A 13,435-nucleotide genomic window follows, 5' to 3' on the forward strand; every position below is an offset into this window, starting at 1 on the left:
CTACCGTGCGGGGAGGGGTATTTCTGTGTGACATCATCCCACAGACAAGAGGGGGCAGACTTGTGCCTTGCAGAGAGGGACAGAGGTTCCCAAGAACATTTTGGTGCTGTGTGGTGACTTAGACAAAGGTGGGGGTGAGTGTGATGGATGCCTTCTGCTATCATCTCATGTGAGTATATATGCGCGGCCATCTTCCCACACGTGGGGTGGGGCCGCCAGCAGTCTATACCACAAATGGTGCCCCAAAATTAACTTTGTTCCAAGCAAGAGGTAGAACTTTGAGATCATTCAGTCTTTTAAAGAGTTGCCTAGCCTCTATATGCTGATCTGCAAAATGGGACTCTTTGGCCCATGTCACCTTTCAGGAAAGCCTACTAGGACAACTGTTGTAATGCATTCTGTGGTCACCTTTTGTTTCAGAATCTGAGCTTCATGGGCTCGAATGATCTATGTGCATAGGGGAAGTGGGTGACTAATATAGTCAAAGCCTTAAGAAGAGGTGTTTTCTTAAGAGTTTTACCAAAATATAACATCATTTGTAAATACATATGCTTATAAACACATATGTGTATATGGGTATGCTTTAAAATTCCTTTCTCCGTATATATGATATCATATATATATATACGATAATTTAAATATAACCTATATAGTTTAGGTCTGTTTTTATGGTGTTGGGAGTTTTATTTCAAAGTAATATCCCCTCTAGGAGTGAGACTGTTGAGCTGGGGAGATTACTTAGTTGGTAGGTGCTTGTCATGCAAACATAAAGGATGCATCTGAGCCCCAACACCCACATAAACAAAACAAAGCTCCTGTGACAGTGTGCACCTGGGGAGAGGAGGAGCTTAGTGATTGCTGGCCAGCCAGTCTAGCGAGGTTCATATGCTCCAGGTTCAGTGAAAAATATCAGGCGGAGAGAAAGACACTCAGCATTGACCTCTGGCTTTCATATGGACTCTCTCTCTCTCTCTCTCTCTCTCTCTCTCTCTCTCTCTCTCTCTCTCTCTCTCTCTCTCTCATACACACACACACACACACACACACACACACACAGAGTGAAACTACCCAAACACCACTTCACCTTCACCACCAAAGAAGAAGGGATCCATGCAAACATGACTACTGGAACTTTATAAAGGTATTTGCCCATGTTAGTGATAGTCCTTTCTCAACAAAGGCAGGCACACAGAAAGCAATCAGCCTCACAACCAGGCTTGAAACCACATGGGCCTGTGTTCAAGCTGCAGCCATTTCTGCATTGGCACTAACTGGGACTTTTCTTACAGGGGAGTCTGGCTCAGGTCTGCCCCCCCCTTTCTGACCTGATTAAAGAAAGAAATCAAGCCCTTATTATTGTACTATTGCAACTCTGATATTCAGAGGCTACAAACTGCTAAAATATGTCAAGGAATGACAGCCCCAGTGACCTTGCACTCTGGGCATTTTCTGTCCTTCATACCAACCACTTACCTCTCCACATCTTTTTTGTGGCCCCGAACCCTGGTCACTTTGAGAACTGCGCATGTTCAGATCCCACCGCAGACATGGCTGAGGACTTTTAACTAGCTCCTGTGCTGGGACCTTTTGCAGATGATGGCAAAGCCCCTGCTTCTGTTTCGGAAGCGAAGGAAAAAAAAACTAGGGCTCTCTAACAATGCCGAAATGTTGGGGTCCTTGAACAACAACCACAGCAGCTGAAGCCTGGAGGGCAGGTGAGGCCATCTGCACATTCATGCAGTGTTCTGATGCTTCTGATGCTCTGTGTGTTCAGTCTCCCACCCCCAGCCAGCATGCTCCTGTCAGTGGAGCCTAGCCTAAATGCAGCCTGAATCTGCTCAAAACTTTTCATACAATGAAGGAAAAAGGTAGAAGAAAGGAAGGGGAGAGAGAGAGAGAGAGAGAGAGAGAGAGAGAGAGAGAGAGAGAGAGAGAGAGAGAGAGAAGGAAGGAAGGAAGGAAGGAAGGAAGGAAGAAGAAAGAGTGAGCAAGCGGTTTACAAGCCTGGTTGCGGGTTGTTCCTAAAGTGACCCTCCTACTCCTACCCTGTTTCAAGGCTGCCTGACATGGATGGAGCTCAGTACGTGGCGCATGTGTCTGAAAGTGTGGTCCTTGGTTGATAGTGCTGTTTTGGTAGGCCGTGGACGCTTTGGGAGGTGGGATCTAGCTGTCAGTCACTGGGAACAGGTTGCTAGGGAGTGTTCTCCCTGGCCACTTCCTGTAACTCTCTGCTTTCTGCCATAGTGTTGAGACCTGAGCATCTTCACTAACTCTCCGCCATCTTGATGTCCCAGGCCAGGTTTGGTCACTATATGGAAAATGACTAATACATACATCCTTGGTTCGTAAATCACTTAATCTATTATAATTAATTGACTCTTGCTGTTGTGGGGCCTGTGACAGTCTATAATCTGCTATCTACCTGCTGAGGAGACTCAAGAGAGCTAGTGGTGTAGCTTGAAGGGCTGAGAGCCAGAGGATGAATGACATCTACTCCAGTTCAGCTCTACAGACCCGAGAACCAGGGCTGATGAGGGAGGAGACTGGTGACCCAGCTTGAGCAGGCAGGCAGGCGGCAGACCCAGCCTCTTTGCCTTTCACGTTATCTGGGCTTTCTGCCTTGCCTGGGCTAGATCTTGCCGAGGAATCTGGGCTTCTGCTCCTTTCTGCCTATCAGTTTCCATGCTGACTTCACAGATGCGCCTGGGCATGATGAGTAAGCAGCTCTCCCGACATGCCACAACTTAGTCCAGTTGACTCTAATAGTCTGCATCTAGAATGTTTCCCCCAGAAGCTCATGTATTAAAAGCTTGGTCCCTGCTTGGCATGACCTGGAGGTGGTGGAACTTCTGATAGAAACGGTCACGTGGGAGGTGTGTAGATCACTGGGGCAAGCACATGAAGAGGATTGTGGGATCCTTGCTCCTCCTCGCTCCCTTTTCCTGATTGGCAATGAGGTGAATGGCTTTCTCTCACACATGTTCCCATCATGACACACTGTTTCATCGCAGGCCTAAGACCTGTGAGGCTGTGTGGTCATTACTTGGAACATGCAAGACCTTTCCTTTATGGTTGATTATGTTGAGTGTTTGATTTAGTGGGGGAAAAAAAAAGCTGACCTCCACACTCACGTCCAGTAGCCACCTCTTTTGCATATGGCAGACTCTTAACCCTCAATATATTAATGAATTTAATGACCTATCAAAATGTGGCTCTGAAGAGTAGGGCTGAGAACATCATCCTGAGAGTATGCATTTATGAAATACTACTGGGGACCCTGCTGCACCACGATATTCCTTAGGTAGCTAGATACAGAACACTGGGCTCTAAGGACAAGGGTGGCAGGGAGACACAATAAGTGTCTAGGTCTCTTATGATGGTCCAGGCCAACATACAAGTCTATTATGAAATTACGAGCCTACCCCTGACATCCCATGCACATATTTGCTGTGGAGTTCCCAGATGACTATCTGTAAGGCCACAGATGCCCCCGATGCCCCTCAGACACTATAAGAATATCATCATGGAACAGCAGTATTTTTCCCTTCCTCGCCCCACCATACCAGGCATTTTTTCTCTACCTTGCTTATGTTGCCTTCCTGAGCCTTGTCAGGAGCCACTAGCAAGGCTCCCTAGGAATGGTTACAGGGCTCTCACAGTGAATACACAGACACCCGAGTGACTCTTCGCTCTCTCCCCTAATTCACCCTCTGGTTCCTACATGGGGTTAATGAGGTCTCAATGTGGCCACCAGGGCTTTTTGCTTCCCGCAGATACAAAAAGAGCTCTGCATCCTTCCTCTCCTCCTGCCAGCCCCACAGGCCTGTGGTGGTGTACCGAGTCGGCAAAGCCAGCGCGCATCAGCTTCTGCGGCTGTGCAGGGAGGCGGGAAGGTCAGGGGTGTCTATGGGAAGGAGGCGATGCCTTCCAGGGACATTAATTTTTCAGTTTGTGTGTTCAGATGCGTGGCAGCTTAAGGCTGACAGGCTGGATTGCAGGCTTCTGTCAGGCTCAGAGCTGAAGGATGGCTCTGGGTCTAGAGTGTAATTTAGTTTCAAGCAGGCTCTCCTGGCTGGCTGCTGAGGCTGGCACTGGTGGGCAGACAGGCAGGCAGGCAGGCAGGCAGGAGAATAGCTCTAGTGGGGCTCCCTACCACTAGGGATATTGCATAAGATTCTGCTGGGTGAGTCATCAGCACTTCCTAAGAGGTAGTCAGCATGGACTCCAAATTAGACATGAGAAAACTGAGGTCTGAGTAGGTCATCACATGCTGTGCAACTGTGCTCATTCCTCTAACACTAATGAGAAACTCCTTTATTCCAGGAAGCATGACACTCACTGGAGATCCTGTGCCTTAGAGCTCTGAATAGCTTTAGTCTCCTGTGTTATGATACAATACATGATTTTTGAAATTTTAATTTCTATTTGTGAGTGAGTGAATGTGAGTGTGTGTATGTGTGTGTGTGTGTGTATGAGAGAGAGAGAGAGAGAGAGAGAGAGAGAGAGAGAGAGAGAGAGAGAGAGAGAGAGAGACATATGTGGGTGCCCATTGAAGCCAGAAGAGACTGTCAGATCTCCTGGAGATGGAGTTACAGTGGCAGTGAGCTGCCCAACATGGATGTCAGGAACTGAATCTGAGTCCATTGGAAGAGCAGCCTGTGCTCTCACACTCACATCCCTCTCTTCAGCCCCACAGCACCTGATTTTAAAAGCAAACCATTTGAAGCAGGGAATATCTTCCTTTAGCAAGGTGAGAGATCATGGCAGAAGGGCATGGCCTAGGAAAGCAGCCAAGAAGCCCAGGCAGGAGAAGGCAGGGGAAGAGCACAGTCCTTAAGAACATGTCTATTGATGCTAATTTTTAAATTCTATTTTATTTGAAGTATTGAAGCTTTTACCTCCCTTCAACCAACCCTTTAACCCAAGGTATGAGAAAGGAAGTTAGTGCGGAGGGGGGTACAGACCCCTTTACTTCTTCCAGCTGTTTAGGGTCATCTGGGCTGGTTGAGGGCAACCCCAATCTCCATCGACAGCAAACACAGCAAACTGTCTCCGAGCCTCTGCACTGAATGGTTTCTCTCCATCTGCTACCTCTCTCTCTCTCTCTCCCCCTCCCTCCCTCCCTCCCTCCCTCCCTCCCTCCCTCCCTCCCTCCCTCCCTCTCTCTCTCTCTCTCTCTCTCTCTCTCTCTCTCTCTCTCTCTCTCTCTCTCTCTCTCTCTCTCTCTCTCTTTGCCGGCAAGAGGCAGGCAGCTACCAGCTGGCAAAGACTATGCGCTGCAGGAGGCAATTATCAGCTGTGGACAAACTAAAACCCAAACTAAAATCCCACATTTGGGATTAAAACAAAAGCATACTTACATAACATAACTGAGTTTACAAAGAACCCCAAACTTCCATTAGACATGTCTTGATGGCATGCTACCTTCAACTAGATCCTATCTCCTAAATTTCCATCACCTCCCAATAGCCTATCAAATTATGGGCCCACTTAGGGATTACTGTACTGATGAGATCAGAATTATCCTCCGAATCCAGTCTCTGAACAGTGCTGCTTTGGAGACCAAATCTTCAACACACGAGCCATTGAGGACTATCTCAGCTCAAGTCTTAGTTACGGTCTCTGTTGCTATGAAAACCACCAGGACCAAAATCAACCTGGGGAGGAAAGGATTTATTTCATCTTAACATCTTGTTGCCCACCATCCAGGGACGTCAGGGGAGGAACTCAAGACAGGAACCTGGAGGCAGGAACCTAACCAGAGGATATAGAGGATGCTGTTTACTGCCTTGTCCAGTCTGCTTTCTTATAAAATCCAGGACCACCTGCCCCAGGGTGGCACCACCCAAAAGGCCCTTATCACATCAATCACCAACCAAAAAATACATCACACTTGCCTACAGGCCCATCTTAGAGAGGCGCTTTCTCAGTGAAGATTATCTCTTCCTAGATACATCTCTAATGTCAAGTTGACATTAAATTAACCAGCAGAGTTCTAAGCCATAACATCTCCATATGCAAACACATAAAAAGAGAGGAGGTGGTGGACATAATTTGAGAAACACAACTTCTTGGAGCCAAGAGAGATTGGAGAGATTTACTTTTTAAGAGTATTTCCATCTCACTGGTGTCTTTGAGAAGGTGCTGGACCGAGCAGGGGAAGGCCAGGTGGAGATAATGATCTGCAGAGTGGACCCAGGGGCAGGAAATTAGCAAAGGGAAAACCCCCAGAAGACCAGGCACCTGAAGAAAGAGCCTTGTGACTGTTTATAGTGGGTGTGAGGGCACTGGAGGTGGGCAGGCACCGAGCGCAAGGCTTTGCAGACAACCATGGCCATCTTGGAACTACTTGGCAAAAAATCCAATAAAGTGGAGGATTTCACCTCAGTTTTATGATTTCAAAGCTTTGCTTTCCACTCATGACAAGCAATGGTTTTCAAAGGTAGATTTTTCAAAGCAGTCGAGCTCTTTTATCAATGAAACCTTATGATCATTCCTCCAAAACGCAGAACCCATCTGAGAGGTGTCAATCCAATTGAAGCATGAGGTTAGGGATCTCTGGATCTACCAGCGTTGCCTCTGCCCAACCTCCTGTAACAGGCCCTGCCACGCCAGCATCTGGTAGGTAAGAGGAATAACCCATTCGCTTGGTTGTTTATCTGTGTATTCAGATGATACATGCTACTATATGCAAAGTGTGTGTCAGGCACATGGAAAAAGACAATGCACAGAGGTTCGGTACTTGATGTCTTGAGGGCAGCGTTCTGCAGGAACAAGGGATCACCGGAGGCTCAGCAGGTGCAGAGTATTTAAAGTATTAGAACCCAGGGCTGACTAGAGTGGGCTGCGGTACCCAACTGAAATTCCAGGGAGGGAAAAATTGAAGGCAGGGAGCCCTGGCAGTGACCCCACCCCGATCTATGTCGCTGCTTGTGCCTTCTCCTGGGACGCCATCACTTCCTCGTTTCCTGGCCCTATTCCAGGCTCTCTTTCAGATTCATCTTGATTGCCGCCTCCTCCAGGAAGCCCTCCACTGTTCCTGCACATTCCCCTTCTGTTTTAAATGTAGGGTAACCACATCCACTGGTTGCTGAGCTGTAACTATGTGTCACCTGCGTACTCTGTCTCATTGTTGTTTAACTGTCACAGCAATTCAGTGAGGGCAGTGAAATCAGGAGAGGTGTCACCTGCCCAGGATGATACAGCTTTAAAGAGGAGCATTTGCATTAATCCCCAGAGCCCATTACTAACTGCCCTGTCTCCTTATCCTTTGCCTTGCTCACTTTTTCCCCATGGGTCCCCAAGAATGTCCTACCTGAACGTGTGAGCATGGGATGAGTCCTGGCACTGCCTGTACCCTGGAACATCCCCCAAAGCCCCGACCGTAGTAAACTCTGCACAGATTGCTGTTAATATAAATCCCACGAGTGATGCCGTATGAGTGCATCTTGGCTACTTTTGTCCTGGGCCCCATCTGCATCCCACACACTGAATCTTCTGCACCTTCACCATGCAGATAAGGAGCTGGGGTCCGGCTCCCACACTTTGGATGATTTATGAATGGAGTAGGAACACATGGATTTTAGATGAGCATTCTGAGAAGTGTCCTGGTTGGGGGAGAATGTGAAGTTCAGGTTGAGCTAGGTTCTCAGACCCTTTGGTTCCCTGGGTTTTAGGAGAGACTTAGAGAAACCCTTGGTTTGTGATAGCTTTAGGATAGGAACTTCTGAGTGCTTGGCAGCCTGCATGCTTGGTACCATTGATCGCTAAGACTTTGGCAATGGTCACACATGGGCCCTATAGAAAGCTGAACAGTGAGGAAGGTGTCAGGAGCCAGGCTGGGTAAGTGGCTCCAGGCGGTCAGGTCTTCTGTGGGCGAACAATGGGCAGAATTAGAACCTTGACTGCGTGTATGATTACTTAGCATGATGTGGAGTCCTGGCTCCACCACAGAGTGTGTGGTAGCCACCCTAGGAAACGGCTTAGCTTCTAACAGCCTCTCAGCCCCCACCTGTAAGATGAAAAGGGTGGTGCTGTCTTCAGTCTTCACAGCACTGTGGCCATAAATACAGTGTCACAGACAAAGGAAGGCTAGTTTCTTGTCCCTCCTTCCTTCTTCCTCTTCATCCATCCCTGCTTCCCACTCCGTCTAGCAAATGGACCAAGATGAACAGACAGAAACCTAGGTCCTAGATCTAAGGATTAGACCAGTTGGTTAGAGCATAACACCCTGGGTAGGAGGTAGAAATGGCATTTGGTGGTTCTGAGTTCCTGAAACTTTTGAGTGCTGGGCTGGAACTGGGTCTGAGACATTTGTTACTTTGTCTTTTTTTTTTCCCCTGAGCTGAGGACCAAACCCAGGGCCTTGTGCTTGCTTGGTCTGAGCCATTTGTATCTCAACTCTTAGAGCGTGGGTTGTCTTTCTTTTCATACCCACAGCCGGCCCTTCAGATATCCAGATACCTACCAGGTGGCTCATGCAGTAAAGATACAGGATTAGCACACACGCCCAAATCAGGGCTCAGTCTTTTGAGGCTACTGGTGCTTGTTGCACCTTCTATAGCTGCCCTGCCCTTTTCACCTTTAAGAGCTTTGTGCCAGGAGGCAGGGATAAAGGTCAAGTGTGTGTGTGTGTGTGTGTGTGTGTGTGTGTGTGTGTGTGTGTGTGTGTGTTATCATTACGGGAATGGAGACTAGATGTGGCTAGGAAAAGAGAAAGCTAGGCAGAAACCTTGTCCATGGCCTGGACTAACCAATCAGATGTAAGGAGAAAGCCAGAGTTGTAGAATGCTGCTCTGAGCTGCCCAGGGGCTGTGTTCTGTGGTTGGTTGGCTGCCAGGAAACCTGGACTGAGTAGAATCTTGTTACTTTCTGTCTCAGAGGCTTTCTTTGCATCTCTCATGGATGTAAGCTATAGCGGGTACGGGGGGGGGGGGTAACCTGGAGGCTGGGGGCCAGAGCTTCAGTGAGCAGCATAGTCTGCCCAATCAGGCTGTGGAGGTACCAACTGGCCATGAAGCTAAAGCACTTTATGTGGGTAAGCAGATTTAGAGGGTGATGGCCAAACTACCTAAGATGTTGATGCATTAGCACTGGTACCTGCCCTTCCTCTGCTTTCCTTGGGAAGATCTGAGTTCATAGTGGTGGCGGTGGTGGCAGGTATTACCCAGAAGATGTGATGTCTCAGGCTTTGTGAACAGACAGAAGTCATCCTTGTGGATTCACCTACATCTCAGACAGGACTTCACCAGCTTAGCTACCCTCCTGTTTCTCCCTCCCAGGCTCAATCACCAGCCTGCCTTCTTCTCATCCTGTCTTCACAGCCCCTTTGCCTCATACAAACCAAACAGAACCAGGGCAGTTTCTGTCTTCAGTCACTCATCACTTCTCCACTGACAAGTGTGCATTGCCCACCTTTGTTCACACTTAGCTACAATAACAGGTAAAACGCCCATTTGATTTCAGTCACTCACACGAGCACCCAAGTGCGCATTTTGCTTGCAAGAAATCTGCACACAGAGAAACAGGCACGGCCCTCAGTCAGTCATGGGTAAAATGCCAGCCTGGCCTTCTAGCGAGGATTTAAGACAGGGTGGGAGCCCTTGTCAGGATGCACCAACATTCATCCCCCCCCCCACCCTGCCTTTCCAGACAATGAGAATCTTCTCTCTGCAGAGAGGAATACAAACACATGCTGTTTATTAGGTATGGGAAGTATCCTAACCAAAGGCATATTGTGCTGGGGAGCCAGCCTGCCTTTGCCGTGCCGCCACATGATGCAATTTGAGAACCTTAGTTCCTGTTTAGATTTTTTTTTTTTGGCGGCGGTGGGGGGCAATCTTTCTTTTGTTTGGAGAGATGAAGCCAAGCCGGGCCTTCTTTTCTAGCCAACGTGGAGGTACCCCCTGCCGAAGACCATCAAAAGCACCATTTATCTAATTCCCTTTTCCAAATACACAGTGCCTTTAGCGTTCAATTTGGCAGTCTCCAACACTAATTAGCACCAAGTGTTTGGCACAGTTCTAAGGATCGTACTTCGTTGGTCTGTGTGACTTTTTCTGGAGAGACATAACTGTCTAATCTTCTGAGATGGAGAGGGCAGACACAGACCAAGGACAGGATCCCTTCCAAGTCCAGCTGCGTCAAGCAATGAGTGTACTAGGGCCACGTGCAGGAGTGTAGGTGACTCTCAGGCACCACTGAGACATCTCTTCCCAGTCAACTGTTCATTTCTTTTATTACCTTGGGGAGAGGGTTTGATGCCCTCTCAGCCTAGGAAGCTTCTCCCCACTGTCCACAAGGGGATGTTAACTGAGCTGATCTTCTGAAGGTCCCTTGTGGTCCTCCAGCTTCTGTATTTCAAGACAGCGATGACAATTTTCCAACCTGGAAGGACAGTCACACTACTGGTCATACTAAGTCATTTCATCCTGCAACATCCCTTTGAGGCTGTTCCTAGTGTTATAAATCCATTTTGTATGCAAAGGAATGGAAGCACAGGTATCAGCTGGCCTCCAGATGCAGCAGGTGAGTCCTCTTCCTCTGCGTCTTCTCCCCACTCCTCTCCCAAAACAGCTCCAAAGAAACCCACAAGCTCACATAATGGTTCCTTGGAGGCTCCAGCTGTCCTAGTTTCTGGGAAGGCATCTTTCACATCATCACCAGACACTGGATCATTCACACTGATGTTTGGGGAGGCTTTGTCCATGAGGCAATTGCATGAAGTGCACTTTCTCTTCTTTCTGTGGATCTTTTTTTCTGTCATTTGGATGAGGACCTAACTGCAACTCTTAAGGTACAGGTTTGACTCCCTTCTGCTTTTCGGCGTCTCTGCTGTGCTCCTGCTGTCCCTTGTGTGCACCCCCAGGAGTCCAGGCAGACTCTGACTGTCACCGCACTGACGACCCTGGGAAATGGAATCTGCAAATCACCACGGAGAGACCTTTAAGAGGCTCCCAGTTTGACATTTTATTTGTTCGGCTAAAAGGCACTATTTTGCTATTGTTAGTAACTGAACTTTTTTTTTCAACCAAATTTTAACAAAGACAATGGTAAAGGATGTCAAGGAGGCATGTGCTGTCCTGTGTGTCCCCCAGCACCGTCTTTCATCTGGGCTTCTGTCCTCTTTCTTCTGCCCCCCCCGCCACCCTCCAGGCCCCCCCCCCCCCGCACTCCCATGTCCCCTGCTGGGATAGCTCATGGAAACACTGGCCCAAAGCTGCACACTGCCCAATGAGCACAGGTGCTGCCAGGGGCTAGGTGTGGTGGTGACTAGGTGTAGTGGTGCTGTGTCTGTAATCTCAGCGCTTGGGAGGCAGAAACCAGAGATCCCAAGTTTGAGGCCAGCCTGGTCTCCACAGTAAGACCTTGTCCAGAAACAAACAAACACCAAAAAACATGGAGCTGTAGAAATGGCTCAGCCATTCAGGGAGCATACTGCTTTTGCAGAGGACCTGAGTTCTGTCTCCAGCACCCACTCTGCTGGCTTGCAACTACCTGTAACTAGTTCCAGGGAAAGCTGATGCTTCCGGCCTTCAGTCAGTGCATTTATCCACACTCAGACATACACACATGCACAAGATTAAAAATCAGTCCTAAAAGGGGCTGGAAAGATAGCTCAGTGGTTAAGAGCACCGACTGCTCTTCTAGAGGACCCGGGTTCAGTTCCCAGCACCCACATAATGGCTCTCAACTGTCTGTAACTCCAGTTCCAGAGGGCCTGACACCCTCATAGACATACATGCAGGCAAAACAGTGCACATAAAAATAAATAAATTAAAAAAATAAGTCCTAAAAGACAAGCAATTAAAACCTGACGATGGTGAACATTGCTGCCTTCTGGGTCCCAGGCATCCCAAGTCCACATCCCCTGAGTATGACATGCGCCATGCAGTGTCGCAGTCCTCCGGCCTCATGGACCTGGTCTCCCCTTAACTGACCCCTCATCTGTAGTCTAACCTGGCTCTCAGCCACATGGTACACTAATGCCAAAGGGATCCCTCCAAACTGCGTATCAGACCAAGTTCCAAGTCTTCTTAACAGTCACGCTTCCCCATCATTTCTTACTGGGCTGACGTTGAAGCCAAAAGTCCTTAGCGATGCTGAAAAAGATGCTTTTGTTTGTTACCAGGCTTTGTTATGTCACCCAGCCTGGTGTGGAACTCACACTCCTCTCTCAGTGTCCCAAGTGCTGTGATTATTAAATCTGTGCTCGGCTGGATCTTTGCCTGAGAATACCTACTTCTTTTGGAAGCATTTCTGATCATATCTAGGTTCTAGCCAATCCCCTGGTCTTGGGAGACCCTAGTCCCTGGTGCTGCATCCTGCTTGTTTTCACCCCGGCAGCCACACCACAGGCCACTCAGGAAGCTGCAAACTCCTGCAAGAGGGAAGCTTTCAGTCCTTAGGACAATTTATTGCACAGATTAGATGCTGCCAGACCCTTCACTATCAGCTGCCATCCGAAGGCAGCCCAGGAATAGGAATTACTTCACATTGTCTCTTTCAGAGCTTTTGTGAGCTCCAGGAAGCTACTGCCTGTCCTACAAGATTGATTTGAAGGGCTCTGGCAAGGAAGCCTGGCCATTCGGTGATGAGGCATGCCTTTGCCAAGTGTTTTCAAATCATCCAGGCACAAAACCCACCGAGGCAATGTCACCAGAGTCACCTTTGCTCATAGCTGCAGGCTCGTCATTCTCTAACTTGGGAACCCTCATTTTCTTCTTAAACAAATGATCTCATAGTGATATGCGTTAAGTTAAAAGGAGTCATATTTTTTAAACCAGGAAACAATTTATAATGTATGCAGGAAGTTTAGCTAAGAATTAGCAGGAAACTGACAAAATGAAATGGCACACAGGTGCTAAGTAAGAAAGTTAACAGAAACAGGGTGAAGTAAAACTGGAGTTAAAAAAAATGAGCAAACCAGAGTGTTTGGAAATGAAATACGCTTTAGAGAGAGCGAGGCTGTGTCAGTGAACCAGCCTTGGCAGGAGAGAAGTTTAGCCATGACCTTAAAAGTCACGGCTCCAGTTTCTGGCTATTACAAATAAAGCTGCTATGAATGTAGTTGCGCATGTGTCCTTGTATAGTGGAGCATCTTTGGGTATATGCCCAGGACTGGTATAGCTATGTCTTGAGGTAGAACTATTCCCAATTTTCTAAGGTAGCACCAGATTGATTTCCAAAGTGGTTGTACAAGTTTGCACATCCACCAGCAATGGAGGAGTGTTCCCCCTTTCTCCACATCCTTACCAGCATGTGCTGTCACTTGAGTTTTTGATCTTAGCCATTCTGATGGGTGTAAAATGGAATCTCAGAGTCCTTTTGATTTGCATTTCCCTGATGACTAAGTTGAGCATTTCTGTAACTCTTTACCATCATTTGAAATTTCCTCTGTTGAGAATTCTCATATGTACCCTATGAGCAGCTTGGT

This window comes from Acomys minous, assembly GCF_964271855.1.
Source record: "Acomys minous genome assembly, chromosome: 2".
NCBI classification, from domain to species: Eukaryota; Metazoa; Chordata; class Mammalia; order Rodentia; family Muridae; genus Acomys; species Acomys minous.